The sequence below is a fragment of the Daphnia pulicaria genome, chromosome 1, assembly GCF_021234035.1.
Source record: "Daphnia pulicaria isolate SC F1-1A chromosome 1, SC_F0-13Bv2, whole genome shotgun sequence".
Lineage (NCBI taxonomy): Eukaryota > Metazoa > Arthropoda > Branchiopoda > Diplostraca > Daphniidae > Daphnia > Daphnia pulicaria.
The window spans coordinates 3,637,872-3,657,492 of record NC_060913.1 but is presented as its reverse complement, the minus strand read 5'-3'; the positions used below and the strand labels follow the sequence as shown (position 1 = coordinate 3,657,492).

The 19,621-nt window shown below is 38.3% G+C and overlaps 29 non-coding genes across 29 annotated transcripts; 8 read left to right on the top strand and 21 right to left on the bottom strand.

Moving 5' to 3' along the window:
* Nucleotides 1-1,621: 1,621 nt before the first annotated feature.
* Trnaq-cug lies at nucleotides 1,622-1,693 on the bottom strand. The gene has a single exon. It is a non-coding gene; the product is annotated as a tRNA-Gln (tRNA).
* Nucleotides 1,694-1,813: 120 nt separating this feature from the next.
* On the bottom strand, nucleotides 1,814-1,895 carry Trnas-gcu. The gene has a single exon. It is a non-coding gene; the product is annotated as a tRNA-Ser (tRNA).
* A 449-nt stretch (nucleotides 1,896-2,344) lies between these two features.
* Nucleotides 2,345-2,416, bottom strand: Trnaq-cug. Its single transcript has one exon. It is a non-coding gene; the product is annotated as a tRNA-Gln (tRNA).
* A 120-nt stretch (nucleotides 2,417-2,536) lies between these two features.
* Trnas-gcu lies at nucleotides 2,537-2,618 on the bottom strand. The gene has a single exon. It is a non-coding gene; the product is annotated as a tRNA-Ser (tRNA).
* A 1,460-nt stretch (nucleotides 2,619-4,078) lies between these two features.
* Nucleotides 4,079-4,151, top strand: Trnar-acg. Its single transcript has one exon. It is a non-coding gene; the product is annotated as a tRNA-Arg (tRNA).
* Nucleotides 4,152-4,215: 64 nt separating this feature from the next.
* On the top strand, nucleotides 4,216-4,288 carry Trnam-cau. The gene has a single exon. It is a non-coding gene; the product is annotated as a tRNA-Met (tRNA).
* A 1,744-nt stretch (nucleotides 4,289-6,032) lies between these two features.
* On the bottom strand, nucleotides 6,033-6,104 carry Trnaq-cug. The gene has a single exon. It is a non-coding gene; the product is annotated as a tRNA-Gln (tRNA).
* A 120-nt stretch (nucleotides 6,105-6,224) lies between these two features.
* On the bottom strand, nucleotides 6,225-6,306 carry Trnas-gcu. Its single transcript has one exon. It is a non-coding gene; the product is annotated as a tRNA-Ser (tRNA).
* A 376-nt stretch (nucleotides 6,307-6,682) lies between these two features.
* On the top strand, nucleotides 6,683-6,755 carry Trnar-acg. The gene has a single exon. It is a non-coding gene; the product is annotated as a tRNA-Arg (tRNA).
* A 596-nt stretch (nucleotides 6,756-7,351) lies between these two features.
* Trnaq-cug lies at nucleotides 7,352-7,423 on the bottom strand. Its single transcript has one exon. It is a non-coding gene; the product is annotated as a tRNA-Gln (tRNA).
* A 120-nt stretch (nucleotides 7,424-7,543) lies between these two features.
* On the bottom strand, nucleotides 7,544-7,625 carry Trnas-gcu. Its single transcript has one exon. It is a non-coding gene; the product is annotated as a tRNA-Ser (tRNA).
* Nucleotides 7,626-8,744: 1,119 nt separating this feature from the next.
* On the bottom strand, nucleotides 8,745-8,816 carry Trnaq-cug. Its single transcript has one exon. It is a non-coding gene; the product is annotated as a tRNA-Gln (tRNA).
* Nucleotides 8,817-8,936: 120 nt separating this feature from the next.
* Trnas-gcu lies at nucleotides 8,937-9,018 on the bottom strand. The gene has a single exon. It is a non-coding gene; the product is annotated as a tRNA-Ser (tRNA).
* Nucleotides 9,019-9,144: 126 nt separating this feature from the next.
* Nucleotides 9,145-9,217, bottom strand: Trnak-uuu. The gene has a single exon. It is a non-coding gene; the product is annotated as a tRNA-Lys (tRNA).
* Nucleotides 9,218-9,648: 431 nt separating this feature from the next.
* On the top strand, nucleotides 9,649-9,724 carry Trnam-cau. The gene has a single exon. It is a non-coding gene; the product is annotated as a tRNA-Met (tRNA).
* Nucleotides 9,725-10,184: 460 nt separating this feature from the next.
* On the bottom strand, nucleotides 10,185-10,256 carry Trnaq-cug. Its single transcript has one exon. It is a non-coding gene; the product is annotated as a tRNA-Gln (tRNA).
* Nucleotides 10,257-10,376: 120 nt separating this feature from the next.
* On the bottom strand, nucleotides 10,377-10,458 carry Trnas-gcu. The gene has a single exon. It is a non-coding gene; the product is annotated as a tRNA-Ser (tRNA).
* A 126-nt stretch (nucleotides 10,459-10,584) lies between these two features.
* On the bottom strand, nucleotides 10,585-10,657 carry Trnak-uuu. The gene has a single exon. It is a non-coding gene; the product is annotated as a tRNA-Lys (tRNA).
* Nucleotides 10,658-11,091: 434 nt separating this feature from the next.
* Trnam-cau lies at nucleotides 11,092-11,164 on the top strand. Its single transcript has one exon. It is a non-coding gene; the product is annotated as a tRNA-Met (tRNA).
* A 460-nt stretch (nucleotides 11,165-11,624) lies between these two features.
* On the bottom strand, nucleotides 11,625-11,696 carry Trnaq-cug. Its single transcript has one exon. It is a non-coding gene; the product is annotated as a tRNA-Gln (tRNA).
* Nucleotides 11,697-11,816: 120 nt separating this feature from the next.
* Trnas-gcu lies at nucleotides 11,817-11,898 on the bottom strand. Its single transcript has one exon. It is a non-coding gene; the product is annotated as a tRNA-Ser (tRNA).
* A 1,460-nt stretch (nucleotides 11,899-13,358) lies between these two features.
* On the top strand, nucleotides 13,359-13,431 carry Trnar-acg. The gene has a single exon. It is a non-coding gene; the product is annotated as a tRNA-Arg (tRNA).
* Nucleotides 13,432-13,495: 64 nt separating this feature from the next.
* Nucleotides 13,496-13,568, top strand: Trnam-cau. Its single transcript has one exon. It is a non-coding gene; the product is annotated as a tRNA-Met (tRNA).
* A 3,052-nt stretch (nucleotides 13,569-16,620) lies between these two features.
* On the bottom strand, nucleotides 16,621-16,692 carry Trnaq-cug. The gene has a single exon. It is a non-coding gene; the product is annotated as a tRNA-Gln (tRNA).
* A 120-nt stretch (nucleotides 16,693-16,812) lies between these two features.
* Trnas-gcu lies at nucleotides 16,813-16,894 on the bottom strand. Its single transcript has one exon. It is a non-coding gene; the product is annotated as a tRNA-Ser (tRNA).
* Nucleotides 16,895-18,013: 1,119 nt separating this feature from the next.
* On the bottom strand, nucleotides 18,014-18,085 carry Trnaq-cug. Its single transcript has one exon. It is a non-coding gene; the product is annotated as a tRNA-Gln (tRNA).
* Nucleotides 18,086-18,413: 328 nt separating this feature from the next.
* Nucleotides 18,414-18,486, bottom strand: Trnak-uuu. Its single transcript has one exon. It is a non-coding gene; the product is annotated as a tRNA-Lys (tRNA).
* Nucleotides 18,487-18,917: 431 nt separating this feature from the next.
* On the top strand, nucleotides 18,918-18,993 carry Trnam-cau. The gene has a single exon. It is a non-coding gene; the product is annotated as a tRNA-Met (tRNA).
* A 460-nt stretch (nucleotides 18,994-19,453) lies between these two features.
* Trnaq-cug lies at nucleotides 19,454-19,525 on the bottom strand. The gene has a single exon. It is a non-coding gene; the product is annotated as a tRNA-Gln (tRNA).
* Between the last annotated feature and the right edge of the window lie 96 nt (nucleotides 19,526-19,621).

Here is a 19,621-nt window from a genome sequence, read left to right as displayed (position 1 = left end):
AGGACATTCCACAACCAGCTACATCCTCTCAACAAAGTGCGCTCAGTGATCACTTAAACCAATTTATTTGTTATTGTCAAGATCCGCAAAAAATTGAGGAAACAATTATCTGTGCAAGTTCATTCTGTGTAATTAACGAATTCCACAAGTCCTGTACCGGATCAAAAAGATTATCTAAAAGTTGGATGTGCATATTCTGTAAAAAAGAAACTGCTTCAAGGAAAAGAAAAACTGGACCAATCAATCAGCAAACTTGTGCAAGTTCCATGGAGTTGACAGATAATACCTTAAATCAAGCTCCAAGAATGAATGGTACATTTTAAAAAAGTTTATTTCTTTTGTTTAACTACATTACCCTACTTTTTCTTTTGACTTTCATAGACACCATGAATGAATGTGAGACTGCATCCTGTGATGTTATGGTAGTTCCTGATAATACTTCCACAACCGAACAACTTCAATCTAAATCTCACTTTAGTGAGGAGAATGTCCCACCTCAAATGCTGCCAAATCCTTCTAGGAAAAGAGGAAGACCAAAGAAGATAACTGAAAATAAGAACACAGAAAGTAATTTAGTGAATCTAAGTCTATCAAACCGTCCTAATGTTGGTTGTGTTCCTAATAAAGCCTGTGATACTCCAAATGTTCTAAGTGATGTAAGCCGCCTCGGTATGAAAAGAAAAGCATTGCGGGTGTTAAATAAATAATAAAGAATGAACAAAATTGTTTTCACCCACATTTATTACAAAATAACTTGAAAACGGACATTTTTATCTTTTAATACACTAGCAGACTACAGTAACATAGAGCAGAACAACAAGGTGATTCGAAGAATCAAGCCAAGTCTGCAGCTAGTTACGGCTATCCCCCGCCATGGTGCGCACTAGTCGACTAGCCGCACGACTTTTCGCTCTGCTTACACCGAGCAATCTTAAAAAGGTCTATACCCTAAAGTTTTCCACTTCAAAATTTTTACTTTTTACTACACACTTGCACTGTCGCCCCCATAGGCATTAGAAATTTCGACAAATTTTGAAGTGGAAAACTTTGAGGTATAGGGAAGGGTTCTCTGAGTTGATTTTATTGTAAATCATTCTTTATATTCGTATAGAGTGAAGAATTGTGGTTCTTTTGGCACAAAGAAAAAATTTTTAGCTTTACTTTTAGTATTTTTTATAAATTTTTGAAAACGCCGTATTTAACACGGCGCATATGGGGGAAAACGGGTGTACCTAATAAACTGAACGATACCGTAGCGCCGTGGGGGTTAATCCTACGACAACTTCATGTGTAGAAAAAATGTAGATCATCATTAGATCTACTCAGGGCCAAAGGGAAAAAAATCTAGCCCAAGCGGTTCAAGAGTTATTGCATTTTATCTAGGACACGTAGTGCCATAAGAATAAACTGAAAATAGGGGGGTGTACCTAATAGTTTGGTGGGTACTGTACAGCACCCTCCGACAGCCTGGCGTAATAACGTACTGTTGTACAATAACTCACCATAATCAAGTACCCTAATCCATCAGCAACGCAGTGCATAAACTCTAAAAGAGAGGGTTGCACTGTGGGAAAAAGTCTTGACTGGCCTTTCTTGCAACGATCTCGCTATCTAGTAAAATAGGTGCTACTGAGATTTGAACTCAGATTGTCAGAGTCAGAGTCTGAAGTGCTAACCATTACACCATAGAACCTTGATAAATTTCCTACCGTGGCTTGAAGACTAAGTTTCTACATTGAAATGCTATGAACCTCTGATCACTGCATAGCAATTGGAGTGCATTACAGTTGCCAATATCCCTAACTACTCCTTTCGACGAATATGGGATTCGAACCCATGCGTGCAATGCACAATGGATTAGCAGTCCATCACCTTAACCGCTCGGTCACCTCGTCGACATTTTATTCCTTAGCTATGTCAAACTTTAGAAAGAGCAAAATACTAAACTGTGCTTCGTTTTGAAAAGGATGGAAAGGGTTGTGGTGTTTACGTCGATTATGGTTTTTACGTCGATGGGGTTGTGCTCGCCACTACGAAAGTGTTGTTTGCTAATTGTAGGCCGTTTCTAAGATATAGTGTCCCTCGGATGTATTTGGGGATGGATGCAAACAGACATACTTTGAAGTGGCAATGGCGGTGACTTGAAGAAATAACGATTTGCAACGAACATGTACAGCACCCTCCGACAGCCTGGCGTAATAACGTACTGTTGTACAATAACTCACCATAATCAAGTACCCTAATCCATCAGCAACGCAGTGCATAAGCTCTAAAAGAGAGGGTTGCACTGTGGGAAAAAGTCTTGACTGGCCTTTCTTGCAACGATCTCGCTATCTAGTAAAATAGGTCCTACTGAGATTTGAACTCAGATTGTCAGAGTCAGAGTCTGAAGTGCTAACCATTACACCATAGAACCTTGATAAATTTCCTACCGTGGCTTGAAGACTAAGTTTCTACATTGAAATGCTATGAATCTCTGATCACTGCATAGCAATTGGAGTGCGTTACAGTTGCCAATATCCCTAAATACTCCTTTCGACGAAGATGGGATTCGAACCCATGCGTGCAATGCACAATGGATTAGCAGTCCATCACCTTAACCGCTCGATCACCTCGTCCACATTTTATTCCTTAACGTTTTTCATCTAAAGCCAGATTATCTCAGTTTATCTGCACCATTGAATTACAGAATAATTATCCCGTATTGAACACCACCACATATCTAGTACACATCCCACGTTTCACGCCCGATGAGGGACTTGAACTCTCGACTTCAGGATTAAATGTCCCGCGCTCTACCGTCTGAGCTAACCGGGCTGTATTACCTCCCTATCAACAATTCAGTGAAGATCGTATGAACAGTAATAATAAATTCAATTCTTGTTAAAGGCTTAAAACATGACTTCACTAGTAAAGACATGATTCAAACCTGATCACTTTCTGTCCAAAACAAGTAGTTGTTTTTTTCATTTAGTATTGTTCGTCGTATAGGGTCATTCCGCTGAAATCGAATTAATTTTGGCGCTCGACATCACCGATTTTTTTTATTTTTTTACAGTGTGTTCATTGTGATCGTATAAAATTTTCTGTAAAGGGAAAACATTTTCCCGTTTACAGAGTGGGAGATAAAAAATCCTAAAGTTTTGGTTTTTTTAATTTAAAAAATTGATTTTTTTCGTTAAAATACAATTTGTTCCGATACCGTTTTTGCTATAGATTTAAAAAACAGATGAAAGATAGAGAATTGTTTTATCTTTTTAATCATCTATTTGGAATTCAAATTAAATTAAAAGAAAGTAAGGATATTGGGGTTTAAACATTTTTTTAAAAAAAGGTCTTAGCGAAGATATGGTTACTTCGATTTGAAAATTTTTTTTACTCATCGATAGCTCTAATATGTGCGCATCTCGTGTAAAATTTTCAAGTTTTACCCATGCTTTGTTAATTAGTAATGCATTTTTAAATATTTATTTATTCGCCATATCTTTTGCACAGAGAACACTAGCGCCACTCAACGGGCACGGTGGCAACTCTATGGACACCCTGCCATGACAGTGAAGGGGTCTGTGCAATTGAAACGGAGAATTGAAAAAATATTTAAACATGCATAACTAATTAACAAAGCGTGGGTAAAACTTGAAAATTTTACACGAGATGCGCACACATTAGAGCTATTGATGAGTAAAAAAAATTTTCAAATCGAAGTTAACATATCTTCGCTAAGACCTTTTTTTAAAAAAATGTTTAAACCCCAATATCCTTACTTTCATTTAATTTATTTTGAATTCCAAATAGATGATTAAAAAGAGAAAAAAATTCTCTATCTTTCATTTGTTTTTTAAATCTATAGCAAAAACGGTATCGGAACAAATTGAATTTTGACGAAAAAAATCAATTTTTTAAATTAAAAAAACTAAAACTTTAGGATTTTTTATCTCCCACTTTGTAAACGGGAAAAATTTTTCTCTTTACAGAAAATTGTATATGATCACAATGAACACACTGTAAAAAAATTAAAAAAATCGGTGATGTTGAGCGCCAAAATTAATTCGATTTCAGCGGAATGACCCTATAACATGGGTTTGTGGCGCAATGGATAACGCGCCTGACTACGGATCAGGAGATTCCAGGTTCGACTCCTGGCAAGCTCGATTTACTTGCGTTTCAAGGAAGACAGTTGGCACCACTTTGTTATAGCGTTCAAGGATGATGGCCGCCTCGATAGCGCAGTAGGCAGCGCGCGAGTCTCATAATCTCGAGGTCGTGAGTTCGAACCACAATCGGGGCATTTGTTTCATTTTACCTCTTGAAAAAATTCATGTCAAACTTTAGAAAGAGCAAAATACTAAACTGTGCTTCGTTTTGAAAAGGATAGAAAGGGTTGTGGTGTTTACGTCGATTATGGTTTTTACGTCGATGGGGTTGTGCTCGCCACTATGAAAGTGTTGTTTGCTAATTGTAGGCTGTTTGCAAGATATAGTGTCCCTCGGATGTATTTGGGGATGGATGCAAAGAGACATACTTTGAAGTGGCAATGGCGGTGACTTGAAGAAATAACGATTTGCAACGAACATGTACAGCACCCTTCGACAGCCTGGCGTAATAACGTAACAACAAGATTCCTTCGGTAATGTCCTTCGGGAATGTTTTTAAACGTTAAGGAGACAGAAAATCAAGGTTAAATAGTAGATAAATACATACTATTATGTTTGGAAAATTTTGTTTCCCTTTATTCTCTTAAATTAATTGATTCTTATTAACTAATTGACTAATAATCTGTCAATATTATCATAATATTCGTAATATTCGAAGTCGCACCACTCATAATATTATGAGTGGTGCGACTTAGGTGTGGCGGAGGCTTCGCCCCGCCACCCCACGTCGCACTTCATGTTTAGATTAAGTTAAAGTAACACTTATTACTAGAGTAACAATACAATTATATCATGCGGTCACATGTTGCATTACATGAGTCTTGGCTAATAGATAGCGAACTACCATCATACCCATTTTTTCCCTTCTATTTATGTAACAATGATGGTCTAATGGTCATCAACCAAGGCTCCCATTCGCATGGTTCGGGGTTCGAATCTCGATCAATACGGAAAAGAAAACTAAATTTTTGAAAAATTCCTCTTAATAAGCTTTCGGAGGTAAATGGAAGGGGAAGATCGGTGGTAACTCTTCACGACCGCAAGAAGATCTTGATGACCGAGGAGAGGACAGAGGAAGAAGGGAGAGATGACCCAGAGCTTCAAAATGAATATAATCTAACATTTTAAAAATGTTCCTCAACTTCTTGGTTGATGACTAACTGTTAAAAAAGGAGGCATAGACATTTTACTGACAACCAAATTTATTAAAATCAAGATAAAAAATAGTAAACAAAAAGAGTTAATTATGAAACTAAAAGGGTTAAAAAAATAAAAGTGGGAAAATACAAAGTAAAAAGAAGAATAAAGACGAAATCGAAATCGAACATAAAAACCAAATCAAATAATTAATACTCTCCACTCCCATAGCAGAAAACTTGTCTTGCTAGGGAAGATCCAAACTTTTTTTTTCTTTTTGTTTACACTGCTGAGCATGCACTGACAGTTGGAAGGTTACGCAAAAAAGCGAATTCACTGCCTAGGATTCGGCAACCAGCTAGGTAACAAGTACGCAAATTAAATTTTTTAAACAGTAATGAAAACAAATGAAACCCCGTTAGGACATGTATCAAATTTTGACAGAATTATGTACAAAATTTGGTGACGATTGGTCATTCAGGGAAGAAACGTATAAAGGATAACTAAATGGACATTAAACCCTCTGAATTTCACTACTAGCTACTACTACCCTACCCCCTATACCCCACACCCTATATTGTTAAGGACCTTCGTATATAAATATACCTCAGGGATAACTCACCATAATCAAGTACCCTAATCCATCAGCAACGCAGTGCATAAACTCTAAAAGAGAGGGTTGCACTGTGGGAAAAAGTCTTGACTGGCCTTTCTTGCAACGATCTCGCTATCTAGTAAAATAGGTCCTACTGAGATTTGAACTCAGATTGTCAGAGTCAGAGTCTGAAGTGCTAACCATTACACCATAGAACCTTGATAAATTTCCTACCGTGGCTTGAAGACTAAGTTTCTACATTGAAATGCTATGAATCTCTGATCACTGCATAGCAATTGGAGTGCGTTACAGTTGCCAATATCCCTAAATACTCCTTTCGACGAAGATGGGATTCGAACCCATGCGTGCAATGCACAATGGATTAGCAGTCCATCACCTTACTCGCTCGGTCACCTCGTCCACATATTATTCCTTAACGTTTTTCATCTAAACCCAGATTATCTCAGTTTATCTGCACCATTGAATTACAGAATAATTATCCCGTATTGAACACCACCACAAATCTAGTACACATCCCACGTTTCACGCCCGATGAGGGACTTGAACCCTCGACCTCAGGATTAAATGTCCCGCGCTCTACCGTCTGAGCTAACAGGGCTGTATTACCTCCCTATCAACAATTCAGTGAAGATCGTATGAACAGTAATAATAAATTCAATTCTTGTTAAAGGCTTAAAACATGACTTCACTAGTAAAGACATGATTCAAACCTGATCACTTTCTGTCCAAAACAAGTAGTTGTTTTTTTCGTTTAGTATTGTTCCTCGTATAACATGGGTTTGTGGCGCAATGGATAACGCGCCTGACTACGGATCAGGAGATTCCAGGTTCGACTCCTGGCAAGCTCGATTGACTTGCGTTTCAAGGAATACAGTTGGTACCAATTTGTTATAGTGTTTATATATAATGGCCGCTTCGATAGCGCAGTTGGCAGCGCACGAGTCCATAATCTCGAGGTCGTGAGTTCGAATCACAATCGGGGCATTTGTTTCATTTTACCTCTTGAAAAAATTCATGTTAAACTTTAGAAAGAGCAAAATACTAAACTGTGCTTCGCTTTGAAAAGGATAGAAAGGGTTGTGGTGTTTACGTCGATTATGGTTGTTACGTCGATGGGGTTGTGCTCGCCACTATGAAAGTGTTGTTTGCTAATTGTAGGCTGTTTGCAAGATATAGTGTCCCTCGGATGTATTTGGGGATGGATGCAAACAGACATACTTTGAAGTGGCAATGGCGGTGACTTGAAGAAATAACGATTTGCAACGAACATGTACAGCACCCTCCGACAGCCTGGCGTAATAACGTACTGTTGTACAATAACTCACCATAATAAAGTACCCTAATCCATCAGCAACGCAGTGCATAAACTCTAAAAGAGACGGTTGCACTGTGGGAAAAAGTCTTGACTGGCCTTTCTTGCAACGATCTCGCTATCTAGTAAATTAGGTCCTACTGAGATTTGAACTCAGATTGTCAGAGTCAGAGTCTGAAGTGCTAACCATTACACCATAGAACCTTGATAAATTTCCTACCGTGGCTTGAAGACTAAGTTTCTACATTGAAATGCTATGAATCTCTGATCACTGCATAGCAATTGGAGTGCGGTACAGTTGCCAATATCCCTAACTACTCCTTTCGACGAGGATGGGATTCGAACCCATGCGTGCAATGCACAATGGATTAGCAGTTTATCACCTTAACCGCTCGGTCACCTCGTCGACATTTTATTCCTTAACGTTTTTCATCTAAAGCCAGATTATCTCAGTTTATCTGCACCATTGAATTACAGAATAATTATCCCGTATCAAACACCACCACATATCTAGTACACATCCCACGTTTCACGCCCGATGAGGGACTTGAACCCTCGACCTCAGGATTAAAAGTCCCTCGCTCTACCGTCTGAGCTAACAGGGCTGTATTATCTCCCTATCAACAATTCAGTGAATATCGAATGAACAGTAATAATAAATTCAATTCTTGTTAAAGGCTTAAAACATGACTTCACTAGTAAAGACATGATTCAAACCTGATCACTTTCTGTCCAAAACAAGTAGTTGTTTCTTACAATTAGTGTGTTCTTAGTTCTTAGTTCTTACCTGTGATACTCCAAATGTTCTAAGTGATGTAAGCCGCCTCGGTATGAAAAGAAAAGCATTGCGGGTGTTAAATAAATAATAAAGAATGAACAAAATTGTTTTCACCCACATTTATTACAAAATAACTTGAAAACGGACATTTTTATCTTTTAATACACTAGCAGACTACAGTAACATAGAGCAGAACAACAAGGTGATTCGAAGAATCAAGCCAAGTCTGCAGCTAGTTACGGCTATCCCCCGCCATGGTGCGCACTAGTCGACTAGCCGCACGACTTTTCGCTCTGCTTACACCGAGCAATCTTAAAAAGGTCTATACCCTAAAGTTTTCCACTTCAAAATTTTTACTTTTTACTACACACTTGCACTGTCGCCCCCATAGGCATTAGAAATTTCGACAAATTTTGAAGTGGAAAACTTTGAGGTATAGGGAAGGGTTCTCTGAGTTGATTTTATTGTAAATCATTCTTTATATTCGTATAGAGTGAAGAATTGTGGTTCTTTTGGCACAAAGAAAAAATTTTTAGCTTTACTTTTAGTATTTTTTATAAATTTTTGAAAACGCCGTATTTAACACGGCGCATATGGGGGAAAACGGGAGTACCTAATAAACTGAACGATACCGTAGCGCCGTGGGGGTTAATCCTACGACAACTTCATGTGTAGAAAAAATGTAGATCATCATTAGATCTACTCAGTGCCAAAGGGAAATCTATCTATTTTACTATCTAGTAAAATAGGTCCTACTGAGATTTGAACTCAGATTGTCAGAGTCAGAGTCTGAAGTGCTAACCATTACACCATAGAAACTTGATAAATTCCCTACCGTGGCTTGAAGACTAAGTTTCTACATTGAAATGCTATGAACCTCTGATCACTGCATAGCAATTGGAGTGCGTTACAGTTGCCAATATCCCTAACTACTCCTTTCGACGAGGATGGGATTTGAACCCATGCGTTCAATGCGCAATGGATTAGCAGTCCATCACCTTAACCGCTCGGTCACCTCGTCGACATTTTATTCCTTAACGTTTTTCATCTAAAGCCAGATTATCTCAGTTTATCTGCACCATTGAATTACAGAATAATTATCCCGTATCGAACACCACCACATATCTAGTACACATCCCACGTTTCACGCCCGATGAGGGACTTGAACCCTCGACCTCAGGATTAAAAGTCCCGCGCTCTACCGTCTGAGCTAACCGGGCTGTATTACCTCCCTATCAACAATTCAGTGAAGATCGTATGAACAGTAATAATAAATTCAATTCTTGTTAAAGGCTTAAAACATGACTTCACTAGTAAAGACATGATTCAAACCTGATCACTTTCTGTCCAAAACAAGTAGTTGTTTCTTACAATTAGTATTGTTCGTCGTGTAACATGGGGTTTGTTTAAAGGCTTAAAACACGACTTCACTAGTAAAGACATGATTCAAACCTGATCACTTTCTGTTCAAAACAAGTAGTGGTTTCTTTCAATTAGTATTGTTCGTCGTATAACATGGGTTTGTGGCGCAATGGATAACGCGCCTTACTACGGATCAGGAGATTCCAGGTTTGACTCCTGGCAAGCTCGATTTACTTGCGTTTCAAGGAAGACAGTTGGTACCACTTTGTTATTGCGTTCAAGGACGATGGCCGCCTCGATAGCGCAGTAGGCAGCGCGCGAGTCTCATAATCTCGAGGTCGTGAGTTCGAACCTCACTCGCGGCATTTGTTTCATTTTACCTCTTGAAAAAATTCATGTCAAATTTTAGAAAGAGCAAAATACTAAACTGTGCTTCGCTTTGAAAAGGATGGAAAGGGTTGTGGTGTTTACGTCGATTATGGTTTTTACGTCGATGGGGTTGTGCTCGCCACTACGAAAGTGTTGTTTGCTAATTGTAGGCCGTTTGCAAGATATAGTGTCCCTCGGATGTATTTGGGGATGGATGCAAACAGACATACTTTGAAGTGGCAATGGCGGTGACTTGAAGAAATAACGATTTGCAACGAACATGTACAGCACCCTCCGACAGCCTGGCGTAATAACGTACTGTTGTACAATAACTCACCATAATCAAGTACCCTAATCCATCAGCAACGCAGTGCATAAACTCTAAAAGAGAGGGTTGCACTGTGGGAAAAAGTCTTGACTGGCCTTTCTTGCAACGATCTCGCTATCTAGTAAAATAGGTCCTACTGAGATTTGAACTCAGATTGTCAGAGTCAGAGTCTGAAGTGCTAACCATTACACCATAGAACCTTGATAAATTTCCTACCGTGGCTTGAAGACTAAGTTTCTACATTGAAATGCTATGAATCTCTGATCACTGCATAGCAATTGGAGTGCGTTACAGTTGCCAATATCCCTAAATACTCCTTTCGACGAAGATGGGATTCGAACCCATGCGTGCAATGCACAATGGATTAGCAGTCCATCACCTTAACCGCTCGGTCACCTCGTCGACATTTTAATCCTTAACTTTTTTAATCTAAAGCCAGATTATCTCAGTTTATCTGCACCATTGTATTACAGAATAATTATCCCGTATCAAACACCACCAAATATCTAGTACACATCCCACGTTTCACGCCCGATGAGGGACTTGAACCCTCGACCTCAGGATTAAAAGTCCCGCGCTCTACCGTCTGAGCTAACCGGGCTGTATTACCTGCCTATCAACAATTCAGTGAAGATCGTATGAACAGTAATAATAAATTCAATTCTTGTTAAAGGCTTAAAACATGACTTCACTAGTAAAGACATGATTCAAACCTGATCACTTTCTGTCCAAAACAAGTAGTTGTTTCTTACAATTAGTATTGTTCGTCGTGTAACATGGGGTTTGTTTAAATGCTTAAAACATGACTTCACTAGTAAAGACATGATTCAAACCTGATCACTTTCTGTTCAAAACAAGTAGTGGTTTCTTTCAATTAGTATTGTTCGTCGTATAACATGGGTTTGTGGCGCAATGAATAACGCGCCTTACTACGGATCAGGAGATTCCAGGTTCGACTCCTGGCAAGCTCGATTTACTTGCGTTTCAAGGAAGACAATTGGTACTAGTTTGTTATAGCGTTCAAGGACGATGGCCGCCTCGATAGCGCAGTAGGCAGCGCGCGAGTCTCATAATCTCGAGGTCGTGAGTTCGAACCTCACTCGGGGCATTTGTTTCATTTTACCTCTTGAAAAAATTCATGTCAAACTTTAGAAAGAGCAAAATACTAAACTGTGCTTCGTTTTGAAAAGGATAGAAAGGGTTGTGGTGTTTACGTCGATTATGGTTTTTACGTCGATGGGGTTGTGCTCGCCACTACGAAAGTGTTGTTTGCTAATTGTAGGCCGTTTGCAAGATATAGTGTCCCTCGGATGTATTTGGGGATGGATGCAAACAGACATACTTTGAAGTGGCAATGGCGGTGACTTGAAGAAATAACGATTTGCAACGAACATGTACAGCACCCTCCGACAGCCTGGCGTAATAACGTACTGTTGTACAATAACTCACCATAATCAAGTACCCTAATCCATCAGCAACGCAGTGCATAAACTCTAAAAGAGAGGGTTGCACTGTGGGAAAAAGTCTTGACTGGCCTTTCTTGCAACGATCTCGCTATCTAGTAAAATAGGTCCTACTGAGATTTGAACTCAGATTGTCAGAGTCAGAGTCTGAAGTGCTAACCATTACACCATAGAACCTTGATAAATTTCCTACCGTGGCTTGAAGACTAAGTTTCTACATTGAAATGCTATGAATCTCTGATCACTGCATAGCAATTGGAGTGCGTTACAGTTGCCAATATCCCTAAATACTCCTTTCGACGAAGATGGGATTCGAACCCATGCGTGCAATGCACAATGGATTAGCAGTCCATCACCTTAACCGCTCGATCACCTCGTCCACATTTTATTCCTTAACGTTTTTCATCTAAAGCCAGATTATCTCAGTTTATCTGCACCATTGAATTACAGAATAATTATCCCGTATTGAACACCACCACATATCTAGTACACATCCCACGTTTCACGCCCGATGAGGGACTTGAACTCTCGACTTCAGGATTAAATGTCCCGCGCTCTACCGTCTGAGCTAACCGGGCTGTATTACCTCCCTATCAACAATTCAGTGAAGATCGTATGAACAGTAATAATAAATTCAATTCTTGTTAAAGGCTTAAAACATGACTTCACTAGTAAAGACATGATTCAAACCTGATCACTTTCTGTCCAAAACAAGTAGTTGTTTTTTTCATTTAGTATTGTTCGTCGTATAGGGTCATTCCGCTGAAATCGAATTAATTTTGGCGCTCGACATCACCGATTTTTTTTATTTTTTTACAGTGTGTTCATTGTGATCGTATAAAATTTTCTGTAAAGGGAAAACATTTTCCCGTTTACAGAGTGGGAGATAAAAAATCCTAAAGTTTTGGTTTTTTTAATTTAAAAAATTGATTTTTTTCGTTAAAATACAATTTGTTCCGATACCGTTTTTGCTATAGATTTAAAAAACAGATGAAAGATAGAGAATTTTTTTATCTTTTTAATCATCTATTTGGAATTCAAATTAAATTAAAAGAAAGTAAGGATATTGGGGTTTAAACATTTTTTTAAAAAAAGGTCTTAGCGAAGATATGGTTACTTCGATTTGAAAATTTTTTTTACTCATCGATAGCTCTAATATGTGCGCATCTCGTGTAAAATTTTCAAGTTTTACCCATGCTTTGTTAATTAGTAATGCATTTTTAAATATTTATTTATTCGCCATATCTTTTGCACAGAGAACACTAGCGCCACTCAACGGGCACGGTGGCAACTCTATGGACACCCTGCCATGACAGTGAAGGGGTCTGTGCAATTGAAACGGAGAATTGAAAAAATATTTAAACATGCATAACTAATTAACAAAGCGTGGGTAAAACTTGAAAATTTTACACGAGATGCGCACACATTAGAGCTATTGATGAGTAAAAAAAATTTTCAAATCGAAGTTAACATATCTTCGCTAAGACCTTTTTTTAAAAAAATGTTTAAACCCCAATATCCTTACTTTCATTTAATTTATTTTGAATTCCAAATAGATGATTAAAAAGAGAAAAAAATTCTCTATCTTTCATTTGTTTTTTAAATCTATAGCAAAAACGGTATCGGAACAAATTGAATTTTGACGAAAAAAATCAATTTTTTAAATTAAAAAAACTAAAACTTTAGGATTTTTTATCTCCCACTTTGTAAACGGGAAAAATTTTTCTCTTTACAGAAAATTGTATATGATCACAATGAACACACTGTAAAAAAATTAAAAAAATCGGTGATGTTGAGCGCCAAAATTAATTCGATTTCAGCGGAATGACCCTATAACATGGGTTTGTGGCGCAATGGATAACGCGCCTGACTACGGATCAGGAGATTCCAGGTTCGACTCCTGGCAAGCTCGATTTACTTGCGTTTCAAGGAAGACAGTTGGCACCACTTTGTTATAGCGTTCAAGGATGATGGCCGCCTCGATAGCGCAGTAGGCAGCGCGCGAGTCTCATAATCTCGAGGTCGTGAGTTCGAACCACAATCGGGGCATTTGTTTCATTTTACCTCTTGAAAAAATTCATGTCAAACTTTAGAAAGAGCAAAATACTAAACTGTGCTTCGTTTTGAAAAGGATAGAAAGGGTTGTGGTGTTTACGTCGATTATGGTTTTTACGTCGATGGGGTTGTGCTCGCCACTATGAAAGTGTTGTTTGCTAATTGTAGGCTGTTTGCAAGATATAGTGTCCCTCGGATGTATTTGGGGATGGATGCAAAGAGACATACTTTGAAGTGGCAATGGCGGTGACTTGAAGAAATAACGATTTGCAACGAACATGTACAGCACCCTTCGACAGCCTGGCGTAATAACGTAACAACAAGATTCCTTCGGTAATGTCCTTCGGGAATGTTTTTAAACGTTAAGGAGACAGAAAATCAAGGTTAAATAGTAGATAAATACATACTATTATGTTTGGAAAATTTTGTTTCCCTTTATTCTCTTAAATTAATTGATTCTTATTAACTAATTGACTAATAATCTGTCAATATTATCATAATATTCGTAATATTCGAAGTCGCACCACTCATAATATTATGAGTGGTGCGACTTAGGTGTGGCGGAGGCTTCGCCCCGCCACCCCACGTCGCACTTCATGTTTAGATTAAGTTAAAGTAACACTTATTACTAGAGTAACAATACAATTATATCATGCGGTCACATGTTGCATTACATGAGTCTTGGCTAATAGATAGCGAACTACCATCATACCCATTTTTTCCCTTCTATTTATGTAACAATGATGGTCTAATGGTCATCAACCAAGGCTCCCATTCGCATGGTTCGGGGTTCGAATCTCGATCAATACGGAAAAGAAAACTAAATTTTTGAAAAATTCCTCTTAATAAGCTTTCGGAGGTAAATGGAAGGGGAAGATCGGTGGTAACTCTTCACGACCGCAAGAAGATCTTGATGACCGAGGAGAGGACAGAGGAAGAAGGGAGAGATGACCCAGAGCTTCAAAATGAATATAATCTAACATTTTAAAAATGTTCCTCAACTTCTTGGTTGATGACTAACTGTTAAAAAAGGAGGCATAGACATTTTACTGACAACCAAATTTATTAAAATCAAGATAAAAAATAGTAAACAAAAAGAGTTAATTATGAAACTAAAAGGGTTAAAAAAATAAAAGTGGGAAAATACAAAGTAAAAAGAAGAATAAAGACGAAATCGAAATCGAACATAAAAACCAAATCAAATAATTAATACTCTCCACTCCCATAGCAGAAAACTTGTCTTGCTAGGGAAGATCCAAACTTTTTTTTTCTTTTTGTTTACACTGCTGAGCATGCACTGACAGTTGGAAGGTTACGCAAAAAAGCGAATTCACTGCCTAGGATTCGGCAACCAGCTAGGTAACAAGTACGCAAATTAAATTTTTTAAACAGTAATGAAAACAAATGAAACCCCGTTAGGACATGTATCAAATTTTGACAGAATTATGTACAAAATTTGGTGACGATTGGTCATTCAGGGAAGAAACGTATAAAGGATAACTAAATGGACATTAAACCCTCTGAATTTCACTACTAGCTACTACTACCCTACCCCCTATACCCCACACCCTATATTGTTAAGGACCTTCGTATACAAGATTCTTTCGGTAATGTCCTTCGGGAATGTTTTTAAACGTTAAAGAGACAGAAAATCAAGGTTAAATAGTAGATAAATACATACTATTATGTTTGGAAAATTTTGTTTCCCTTTATTCTCTTAAATTAATTGATTCTTAATAACTAATTGACTAATAATCTGTCAATATTATCATAATATTCGTAATATTCGAAGTCGCACCACTCATAATATTATGAGTGGTGCGACTTAGGTGTGGCGGAGGATTCGCCCCACTACCCCACGTCGCACTTCATGTTTAGATTAAGTTAAAGTAACACTTATTACTATAATAACAATACAATTATATCATGCGGTCACATGTTGCATTACATGAGTCTTGGCTAATAGATAGTGAACTACCATCATACCTATTTTATCCCTTCTATTAATGTAACAATGATGGTCTAATGGTCATCAACCCAGGCTGCCATTCGCATGGTTCGGGGTTCGAATCTCAATCAAGTCGGAAAAGAAAACTAAGTTTGTAATTTTTGAAAAATTCCTCTTAATAAGCTTTCGGAGGTAAATGGAAGTGGAAGATCGGTGGTAACTCTTCACGACCGCAAGAAGATCTTGATGACCGAGGACGGCGAGGAGAGGAGAGAGGAAGAAGGGAGAGATGACCCAGAGCTTCAAAATGAATATAATCTAACATTTTTAAAATGTTCCTCAACTTCTTGGTTGATGACTTAACTGTTAAAAAAGGAGGCATAGAAATTTTACTGACAACCAAATTTATTAAAATCAAGAAAAAAATAGTAAACAAAAAGAGTTAATAATAAAACAAAAAGGGTTAAAAAAATAAAAGTGGGAAAATACAAAGTAAAAAGATGAATAAAGACGAAATCGAAATCGAACAACAAAAACCAAATCAAATAATTAATACTCTCCACTCCCATAGCAGAAAACTTGTCTTGCTAGGGAAGATCCAAACTTTTTTTTCTTTTTGTTTACACTGCTGAGCATGCACTGACAGTTGGAAGGTTACGCAAAAAAAGCGAATTCACTGCCTAGGATTCGGCAACCAGCTAGGTAACAAGTACGCAAATTAAATTTTTAAAACAGTAATGAAAACAAATGAAACCCCGTTAGGACATGTATCAAATTTTGACAGAATTATGTACAAAATTTGGTGACGATTGGTCATTCAGGGAAGAAACGTATAAAGGATAACTAAATGGACATTAAACCCTCTGAATTTCACTACTAGCTACTACTACCTTACCCCCTATACCCCACACCCTATATTGTTAAGGACCTTCGTATATAAATATACCTCAGGGATAAATATACCTCAGGGATAACTCACCATAATCAAGTACCCTAATCCATCAGCAACGCAGTGCATAAACTCTAAAAGAGAGGGTTGCACTGTGGGAAAAAGTCTTGACTGGCCTTTCTTGCAACGATCTCGCTATCTAGTAAAATAGGTCCTACTGAGATTTGAACTCAGATTGTCAGAGTCAGAGTCTGAAGTGCTAACCATTACACCATAGAACCTTGATAATTTTCCTACCGTGGCTTGAAGACTAAGTTTCTACATTGAAATGCTATGAATCTCTGATCACTGCATAGCAATTGGAGTGCGTTACAGTTGCCAATATCCCTAAATACTCCTTTCGACGAAGATGGGATTCGAACCCATGCGTGCAATGCACAATGGATTAGCAGTCCATCACCTTACTCGCTCGGTCACCTCGTCCACATATTATTCCTTAACGTTTTTCATCTAAACCCAGATTATCTCAGTTTATCTGCACCATTGAATTACAGAATAATTATCCCGTATTGAACACCACCACAAATCTAGTACACATCCCACGTTTCACGCCCGATGAGGGACTTGAACCCTCGACCTCAGGATTAAATGTCCCGCGCTCTACCGTCTGAGCTAACAGGGCTGTATTACCTCCCTATCAACAATTCAGTGAAGATCGTATGAACAGTAATAATAAATTCAATTCTTGTTAAAGGCTTAAAACATGACTTCACTAGTAAAGACATGATTCAAACCTGATCACTTTCTGTCCAAAACAAGTAGTTGTTTCTTACAATTAGTGTGTTCTTAGTTCTTAGTTCTTACCTGTGATACTCCAAATGTTCTAAGTGATGTAAGCCGCCTCGGTATGAAAAGAAAAGCATTGCGGGTGTTAAATAAATAATAAAGAATGAACAAAATTGTTTTCACCCACATTTATTACAAAATAACTTGAAAACGGACATTTTTATCTTTTAATACACTAGCAGACTACAGTAACATAGAGCAGAACAACAAGGTGATTCGAAGAATCAAGCCAAGTCTGCAGCTAGTTACGGCTATCCCCCGCCATGGTGCGCACTAGTCGACTAGCCGCACGACTTTTCGCTCTGCTTACACCGAGCAATCTTAAAAAGGTCTATACCCTAAAGTTTTCCACTTCAAAATTTTTACTTTTTACTACACACTTGCACTGTCGCCCCCATAGGCATTAGAAATTTCGACAAATTTTGAAGTGGAAAACTTTGAGGTATAGGGAAGGGTTCTCTGAGTTGATTTTATTGTAAATCATTCTTTATATTCGTATAGAGTGAAGAATTGTGGTTCTTTTGGCACAAAGAAAAAATTTTTAGCTTTACTTTTAGTATTTTTTATAAATTTTTGAAAACGCCGTATTTAACACGGCGCATATGGGGGAAAACGGGAGTACCTAATAAACTGAACGATACCGTAGCGCCGTGGGGGTTAATCCTACGACAACTTCATGTGTAGAAAAAATGTAGATCATCATTAGATCTACTCAGTGCCAAAGGGAAATCTATCTATTTTACTATCTAGTAAAATAGGTCCTACTGAGATTTGAACTCAGGTTGTCAGAGTCAGAGTCTGAAATGCTAACCATTACACCATAGAAACTTGATAAATTTCCTACCGTGGCTTGAAGACTAAGTTTCTACATTGAAATGCTATGAACCTCTGATCACTGCATAGCAATTGGAGTGCGTTACAGTTGCCAATATCCCTAACTACTCCTTTCGAAGAGGATGGGATTTGAACCCATGCGTTCAATGCACAATGGATTAGCAGTCCATCACCTTACCCGCTCGGTCACCTCGTCCACATTTTATTCCTTAACGTTTTTCATCTAAAGCCAGATTATCTCAGTTTATCTGCACCATTGAATTACAGAATAATTATCCCGTATCGAACACCACCACATATCTAGTACACATCCCACGTTTCACGCCCGATGAGGGACTTGAACCCTCGACCTCAGGATTAAAAGTCCCGCGCTCTACCGTCTGAGCTAACCGGGCTGTATTACCTCCCTATCAACAATTCAGTGAAGATCGTATGAACAGTAATAATAAATTCAATTCTTGTTAAAGGCTTAAAACATGACTTCACTAGTAAAGACATGATTCAAACCTGATCACTTTCTGTCCAAAACAAGTAGTTGTTTCTTACAATTAGTATTGTTCGTCGTGTAACATGGGGTTTGTTTAAAGGCTTAAAACACGACTTCACTAGTAAAGACATGATTCAAACCTGATCACTTTCTGTTCAAAACAAGTAGTGGTTTCTTTCAATTAGTATTGTTCGTCGTATAACATGGGTTTGTGGCGCAATGGATAACGCGCCTTACTACGGATCAGGAGATTCCAGGTTTGACTCCTGGCAAGCTCGATTTACTTGCGTTTCAAGGAAGACAGTTGGTACCACTTTGTTATAGCGTTCAAGGACGATGGCCGCCTCGATAGCGCAGTAGGCAGCGCGCGAGTCTCATAATCTCGAGGTCGTGAGTTCGAACCTCACTCGCGGCATTTGTTTCATTTTACCTCTTGAAAAAATTCATGTCAAACTTTAGAAAGAGCAAAATACTAAACTGTGCTTCGTTTTGAAAAGGATAGAAAGGGTTGTGGTGTTTACGTCGATTATGGTTTTTACGTCGATGGGGTTGTGCTCGCCACTACGAAAGTGTTGTTTGCTAATTGTAGGCTGTTTGCAAGATATAGTGTCCCTCGGATGTATTTGGGGATGGATGCAAACAGACATACTTTGAAGTGGCAATGGCGGTGACTTGAAGAAATAACGATTTGCAACGAACATGTACAGCACCCTCCGACAGCCTGGCGTAATAACGTACTGTTGTACAATAACTCACCATAATCAAGTATCCTAATCCGTCAGCAACGCAGTGAATAAACTATAAAATAGAGGGTTGCACTGTGGGAAAAAGTCTTGACTGGCCTTTCTTGCAACGATCTCGCTATCTAGTAAAATAGGTCCTACTGAGATTTGAACTCAGATTGTCAGAGTCAGAGTCTGAAGTGCTAACCATTACAACATAGAACCTTAATAAATTTCCTACCGTGGCTTGAAGACTAAGTTTCTACATTGAAATGCTATGAACCTCTGAACACTGCAAAGCAATTGGAGTGCGTTACAGTT